Genomic DNA, 8,629 nt, shown 5'->3' with positions numbered 1-8,629 from the left:
CGGGCTCCACCTCACCGTCTTTTCACATACGTGCTCAGGGACGCAAGCTGGGGTGACACGTGCTCACGTGGATATGATGTTCGCCGGCAGTTGCTCCTTGCTCCCTGCATGATCTGGTAAAGTACGGTAGTTGTATTCACCGGTCTGTGATCTGGTTTAGTTATGAGCAGGGTATGGTTAGGTCTCAATCGATTGAGATTTAAATAAATCTTAGTCAAGTAACATAACAAACAAAAGAAAAAAATCTAAAGAAGAAAAATTGCATAGATCTTAATGTAAGATCTCATAAATATGGTACCAATTGACACTTAACGAGATATCAGTCGACTGAGACTTAGTAAAAGTGTATGAATGCCTAGAGTACTTTGAAGTTAAATATTGTCAGGGTCCGGGATCAGAGACATGCAAATCTAACTAATGGATTCAAAGACTCGACATCAGAGGTGGACCCAAGACAAAAATGTCCCATATACTATGTACATGTCAATCTCAAACTATAATATTATAATGTTAATAAGATCAACTCCAACGTGCGACACGTGCTTTGTTCGTTTTTTATTCGTTTGGGTCTGTCGTCCGCTCATTGTCCGTCTATTTTTGCGTTTGGATCCATTTTCGCCCTTGCGGCCGGCCATGCATGTTTTTTCAAACATAATTCAAACAAAATACAAACATCTTACATGGTTTCACAATCAAACAATATAGCAAAGTTTACAAGCCAAATAAATATATCATAGTTTACAGGCCAAATTAAATTGACTCAAATACATTTAAAAAAAGATGCATCTATTGGTTGTCAACGTGAGCCCACATATACTCAACCAAATCATTTTGCAGCTGAATGTGAGTTTTCCAATCACGAATTTGATGATGAAATTGGGTGAACTGTGCAAACATTGTCGGTCCTCCGTGCTCAGGCACGACATTGTCGTCCTGAAACGGAAACCCTTGGTCATAGAGACGTTCCAGGCGCTCGTCCTCTATGATCATATCATGCATGAGCACACAAGCAATCATCTCCCATAGCTTTTTGGTACTCCATGTTCTAGCAGGATAACGAACGATGCCCTATCGAGATCACAGAACACCGAAGGCATGTTCCACATCATTCCTAGCACTCTCTTACTTTTGGGCAAATCTCTTCCTCTTTTCTCCTACATGGTTGGAGATTGTCTTCACCATAGTAGTTTACTCAGGATAGATATCGTCAGCTAGATAGTATCATTTGTTGTAGTTGTGGCTATTGATGTTAACATTGACCTTCAGGCAGTTCCCTTCGGCAGGCCTTGCAAAATCCTGAGAGCCTTGAAGCACGTTGAATCATTGTGTGATCCAGCTATTCCAAAGAAAGAGTGCCAGATACAGAGATCTTGTGAGGCCACGACTGAGGGAGTGCTGGATTATGGGGTCCTCGGGTATCCGGGCTATGTGACATGGGCCGGACTAATGGGTCATGAAGATACAAGGTAGAGGGCCTTCCCCCATGTCCGGATGGGACTCTCCTTTATGTGGATGGCACGATTGGCGTCCAGATGTGTGCTTTCCTTTCTCTGTAAACCGACCATGTACAACCCTAGGTCCCTCTGGTGTCTATATAAACCAAAGGGGTTAGTCCGTAGAGGCTATCAAAATTTACATAGGCAAGACAACTAGGGTTTAGCCATTACGATCTAGAGGTAGATCAACTCTTGTAACCCCTATACTCATCAAAGTCAATCAAGCAGGAAGTAGGGTTTTACCTTCATTAAGAGGGCCCGAACCTAGGTAAACATCGTGTCCCCTTTGTTTCCTCTTACCTTTGATCCTCAGATGCACAGTTTGGGACCCCCTACCCGAGATTGGCCGGTTTTGACATTGACATTGGTGCTTTCATTGAGAGTTCCACTGTGTCATCAGCAGAAGGCTCGATGGCTCGTTCAATCATCAACAACGATGTTGTTTCCGGGGAAACCTTCCTCCCCGGTCAACTTTTTGTGTTCAACGGCTTCGCTCTGCGCGCCAATTCGATTAGTCACCTCGAACAGATCGACAGCTATGCCCCTGGTCATCAGATCAGATTTGGGATCCTGAATTACGTCGCCGACGTCCAGGGAGACTTGATCTTCGATGGGTTCACGGCCTCGGCCATTGTTCCTCTGTTCCAAGAGGGAAACTCATCGGACTCGTCATCAGGCACTTCTCAAGGACCAACTATCATCCCTTCTTAGGCCATAGATCCAGGGAAAACTACTTCATCCGAAGATGGGTATCTAAAACCCACCGGACCCTCTCCTACTATGGAACTTTTCTCCGAAGACCCGGAGGCAGCTATGTCGGCAAGCCTAGAGTCAAACAGTACTCTCCCTATCATCGGACAGCCAAACCCGCCTCAGGATGCAAACTCTGAACTCTCGAGGCCCGCATCTGGTGAGCACAGCCTAGAATCTGCCGTGCCTAGCCCTGCAGGTCCTCGGTCCCTCGTCCGGCCTTCGCTATTAAACGAGGCCTTAGACTTAATGCGATCCCTCGCCATTAAGTAAGCGTAACCTCCAAACTATGACCAACTCGGACTAGGGGCTGAGAGTGGGGAATTTTACGTCTCACGCATCACCCACTTAATAGCCACTGTCGAGGATTTGACCGACATGCTAGATTACACCTCCGAATACATCGACGGTATGGACGTGCCGGAGACAAACAAAGCCAGACCCGTCATTCACTGGATGCTGGACGGCTACCTCCACATATAATGTATATATGGTGGATACACCCAAAGAGGACGACGACGAAGGCCAGAAAGATCCGAGTGAGGACAAGCCCGCGGATGCACCACCGAAACATCGACGTCAGCGACGCCGCTCAAAATCGCGTTGTGAAAAGGACAATAATACCGGCACCGGAGACAATAACACTCCAAACAATGCCGAGGATCCCGAAGAACCCGTCGAGCCTATGTTCGAACATGATGATTGGGAGGAGGGAAAAATCAACCCCGATGAGCCGGTCGGGAATGAGGATTCGGAAGATAGTAACTATCTACCAATCTCCGAGGATGATGTCAGCCTCGGCAACAAAGACTTCATCGTGCCAGAGGAACCCCTCGAGCAACAGCGCTTTAAGCGTCAGCTAATCGCAACTGCGTGAAGCCTAAAGAAGAAGCAGCAACATCTCCAAGCCGAATAGGATACCCTCAATGAAAAATGGACCAAGTCCTAGCTACCGAAGAATACGGCTTCGAGCGCCCAACAAAGAGTTATCCGAAGCGTCGGCTACTACCACAATTCGACGACGAGGTCCTTGAGCCAATACCGTCGAGATACGACTGCGCTGATGAACCAGACCGACCACCACGTGGGCGAGATAAAGCGGCTACTTATGCCGAACACCAGGCCCTACCACCTTGATACGTCTCCAACGTATCTATAATTTTTGATTGTTCCATGCTATTATATTATCTGTTTTGGATGTTAATGGGCTTATTTATACACTTTTATATTATTTTTGGGACTAACCTACTAACCCAAGGCCCAGTGCAAATTGTTGTTTCTTTGCCTATTTTAGTGTTTCGCAGAAAAGAAATATCAAACGGAATCCAAACGGAATGAAACCTTCGGGAGAGTTATTTTTGGAACAAACGTGATCCAGGGGACTTGGAGTGGATGTCAAGAAAGCAACAAGGAGGCCACGAGGCAGGGGGCGCGCCTACCCCCCTGGGCGCGCCCTCCACCCCTCGTGGGTCCCTCGTGGCTCCACCGACCTACTTCTTCCTCCTATATATATACATATACCCCGAAAACATCCAGGAGCATCACGAAACCCTATTTCCACCGCCGCAACCTTCTGTACACAATAGATCCCATCTTGGGGCCTTTTCCGGAGCTCCACCGGAGGGGGAATCAATCACGGAGGGCTTCTACATCAACACCATAGCCTCTCCGATGATGTGTGAGTAGTTTACTTCAGACCTTTGGGTCCATAGTTATTAGCTAGATGGCTTCTTCTCTCTCTTTGGATCTCAATACAATGTTCTCCTTGATCTTCTTGGAGATCTATTTGACGTAACTGTTTTTGCGGTGTGTTTGTCGAGATCCGATGAATTGTGGGTTTATGATCAAGTTTATCTATGAACAATATTTGATTCTTCTCTGAAATCTTTTATGTATGATTGGTTATCTTTGCAAGTCTCTTCGAATTATCAGTTTGGTTTGGCCTACTAGATTGATCTTTCTTGCAATGGGAGAAGTGCTTAGCTTTGGGTTCAATCTTGCGGTGTCCTTTCCCAGTGACAGCAGGGGAAGCAAGGCACGTATTGTATTGTTTCCATCGAGGGTAAAAAGATGGGGTTTATATCATATTGCTTGAGTTTATCCCTCTACATCATGTCATCTTGCCTAATGCATTACTCTGTTCTTATGAACTTAGTACTCTAGATTCATGCTGGATAGCGGTCGATGTGTGGAGTAATAGTAGTAGATGCAGAATCGTTTCGGTCTACTTGTCTCGGACGTGATGCCTATATACACGATCATGCCTATATATTCTCATAATTATGCACTTTTCTATCAATTGCTCGACAGTAATTTGTTCATCCACTGTAATACTTATGCTATCTTGAGAGAAGCCACTAGTGAAACCTATGGCCCCCGAGTCTATTCTCCTTTACATTAATCTCCCGTCAACAAGCTATTTCTATTGCCATTTATTTTGCAATCTTCATTTTCCAATCTATATCATAAAAAAACCAAAAATATTTATCTTATTATTATTATCTCTATCAGATCTCACTCTCGTAAGTGACCGTGAAGGGATTGACAACCCCTTTATCACGTTGGTTGCGAGGTTCTTATTTGTTTGTGTAGATACGAGGGACTTGCGTGTAGTCTCCTACTAGATTGATACCTTGGTTCTCAAAAACTGAGGGAAATACTTACGCTACTTTGCTGCATCACCTTTTCCTCTTCAAGGGAAAACCAACGCAGTGCTCAAGAGGTAGCAAGAAGGATTTCTAGCGCCGTTGCCGGGGAGATCTACACACAAGTCAAGACATACCAAGTACCCATCACAAACTCTTATCCCTCGCATTACATTATTTGCCATTTGCCTCTCATTTTCCTCTCCCCCACTTCACCCTTGCCGTTTTATTCGCCCTCTTTTTCCATTCCCCTCTCTTTTCTAGTTCGTCTCTTTTTGCTTGCTTCTTGTGTGATTGTGTTTGATTGTTTATAATGATGGCTCAAGATAATACTAAATTGAGTGACTATTCGAATACCAACAATAATGATTTTGTTAGCACTCTGATTACTCCTCTTACCTATACTGAATCTTGTGAAATTGATACTGCTTTGCTGAATCTTGTCATGAAAGATCTGTTTTCCGGCCTTCCTAGTGAAGATGCCGCTACCCATCTAAACAACTTTGTTGATTTGTGTGATATGCAAAATAAGAAAGATGTGGATAATGATATTGTTAAATTGAAGCTATTCCCATTTTCTCTTAGAGATCATGCTAAAACCTCGTTTTCGTCTTTGCCTAAAGATAGTATCGATTCATGGAATAAGTGCAAAGATGCTTTTATCTCTAAGTATTTTCCTCCCGCTAAGATCATCTCTCTTAGAAATGATATTATGAGTTTTAAGAAACTTGATCATGAACATGTTGCACAAACATGGGAGAGGATAAAATTAATGATGCGTAATTGCCCTACACATGGTTTGAATCTTTGGATGATTATACAAAAAATTTATGCCGGATTGAATTTTGCTTCTAGAAATCTTTTAGATTTGGCCGCGAGAGCCACTTTTATGGAAATCACTTTAGGAGAAGCTACCAAACTCCTAGATAATATTATGGTTAATTATTCTCAATGACACAATAAAAGATCTACTAGTAAAAAGGTGCATGCAATAGAAGAAATGTAACACCCCGGATGTAACTTTCCCAATTTGTACTCCAACTCTTGTCGTTTCCGGCGTTAAGTTATATTTATTTCCTCGGGTTCGGGTTTTGTCTCCGTGTGTTGTTATCGTTGTCTTGCATCTCATATCATGTCATCATGTGCATTGCATTTGCATAAGTGTTCATCTCATGCATTCGAGCATTTTCCCTGTTGTCCGTTTTGCATTCCGGCGCTTCGTTCTCCTCCGGTGGTCATTTCTAGCCTTCTTTCGAGTGTGGGGATTAAACATTTCCAGATTGGACCGAGACTTGCCAAGCGGCCTTGGTTTACTACCGGTAGACCGCCTGTCAAGTTTCGTACCATTTGGACTTCGTTTGATACTCCAACGGTTAACCGAGGGACCGAAAGGCCTCGTGTGTGTTGCAGACCAACACCCCTCCAATTTGGCCCAAAACCCACCAAACTCTACTCCATCATCTAGATCGTTCGATCACGATCGCGTGGCCAAAAACCGCACCTCATTTGGACTCTCCTAGCTCCCTCTATGCCTATAAATATCACCCCCTCCGAAATTCACGGGTCTCCCCTCCCCCTAAACCCTAGATCCATCCACGCGCCGCCGCCGGACGTGTCCGGACGAGGACGGACAGCATCCGCCTCCGCGTGTCGCCGCCTGCCACGTGGCCTTCCGCCGCTCGCCGCCGCTCTGGCCCGGGAGGCCCGGATCGGGCCCCCGCGAGCCCGAAGCCTCCGCCGCCCAGCGCCGCGCCCCCTCCGCCCTCGTCCTCGCGCCCGGTGGCCGGCGCCGCCGCCCCGCCATCTCCGGTCGCCGGAGCTCCGGTCGCCCGAGCCGCCGGCGTTCCCCGCCGCCTCCACGCGCCACCACCGCGCCACCGCGGCCGCCCCGCGTCTCCACCGGCCGGCGCCGCCCCGCCCCGGCCTCTCCTCTCCTTCCCGGGCGAGTCCCTCCTACTCCGGCCACCACCGCGGCCATTGCCGGCCATCGAACCTCAGGACGCGTGCCTGCTACAGTAACCTCTCAGATCTGAGATCTGATAAACCCTAGGGTTGACTTTTCCCCTCTCCCCCTAATTTTTTGTGCATACTTTGACCGGCCATATCTCCGCATCCGTAGCTCCGATTTGGTCATATAGTATATCAAAATGTTCATCTCGACGAGTACATCATTTCATTCCATTGCATCATTTTCATTTGAGTTAATCTTGATGCCCGAAATGCTGTTAGAAGGAGGCTTCGTGAGTTAATTGTCAGATCTGCTAGTTCATCTTAGACTTTTGTCATTTTTGCCATGATTGTTGTGTGCATGATATGCCTGTGAGTCCTTCATATGTTTTGTTAAGGGTTTTGTCATCTATCCAGAGGTGCAACCCATGTATTTTTAGGATGTGATTGGTGGCTTGTGCAAGCTTGTAAAGTGAGGCACCCGGTAATTCTGTTTTCAGGGACTTAGTGATTTCACTAAGTCCTGGGATTGTTTATCTCACGATGCCATATGTTCTTGTTGTTTCCTAGTGATCCGTGCCTCTTTTGAGGATGATCAGTAAGGAAGTTTTGTTAATCTTGTAGTGCTCTATCCATCCATGTCTTTGTTTGCAATTATGGAGCACCCTAGCTTGAGTCAATCGAGCTCTACTTTTGCTTCGTTGTGAATCTGGGCAGATCGTCAACTTGTTTGCGAATTTGCCGATGTTATTGTAGTTGATCTGTGCATGCTATGCCATTGTTCTTGCCATGTCTAGCTTGTATTTTGTGCCTTCTTTATGGGTGTATGCTTGTCTTGCCATGACTTGCACCGTAGTGAGTGCATCGAGCCCGTAAACATGCCTTCGTCAGTTATGTTTCAGCAAGTCCCAGTTTTCACTGTCTGAAAACTGATTATGTTTTTTCTATGTTCGGGTGCTTGTTAGTATATTTTGTGATCCCTTTTGGCTCAAGGTCACTAAGGGACTTTTGTTAAGCTTGTTGAGTAGCTCCATGCCATGTCTTTCTTTGTCATGTTCCGGTCCTGTAGCATGTTGTTTTGTTGCAACGAAGAGGGCTATATGATCTAAAATTTCAGACAAGTGATAATTTCACTAAGAAGATATTCCCAAGACATCATTCAGAACAAGCTTTGGTTCATATGAATACACTGTCATGTCTTTTGGCCTTCCCAACGCTCCTCCGACGTTCTCTTGCGTGATGAACTTCATCTTCAATGCCTACACCAATGACTTCATTTTGGTCTATCTCGACGATATTCTGGTTTTCTCGAAGAACAAGGAAGACCATGCCAAGCACTTGCGTTTGGTTCCCGATATGCTCAGGGAACATCAGTTCTATGCCAAGTTCTCCAAGTGTGAATTTTGGCTTGATGAGGTTCTTTATCTTGGTCATATCATCTCTGCCAAGGGCATTGAAGTGAATCCTGAGAAGGTGTCTGCAATTGTGAATTGGGAACCTCGTCAGAACGTGAAGCAACTCCGCAGTTTTCTCGGTCTCGCAAGCTATTGCCGAAGATTCGTTGAAAACTTTTCTAAGATTGCGAAGCCTCTCTCAAATCTTCTTCAGAAGCACGTCAAGTACATTTGGTCTCCGGAGTGTGATATTGCTTTCAACACTTTGAAAGAGAAATTGATCACTGCTCCAGTTCTGACTCCGCCTGATGAATCCAAACTGTATGAGGTCTTTTGTGATGCCTCTCTCCAAGGTCTTGGCGCAGTATTGATGCAAGAGAAGAAATTTGTTGCTTAT

The sequence above is a fragment of the Triticum dicoccoides genome, chromosome 7A (genome assembly GCF_002162155.2).
Source record: "Triticum dicoccoides isolate Atlit2015 ecotype Zavitan chromosome 7A, WEW_v2.0, whole genome shotgun sequence".
Taxonomy (NCBI): Eukaryota; Viridiplantae; Streptophyta; class Magnoliopsida; order Poales; family Poaceae; genus Triticum; species Triticum dicoccoides.
The sequence above is the reverse complement of the archived record's forward strand: the minus strand, read 5'-3'. Positions refer to the sequence as shown.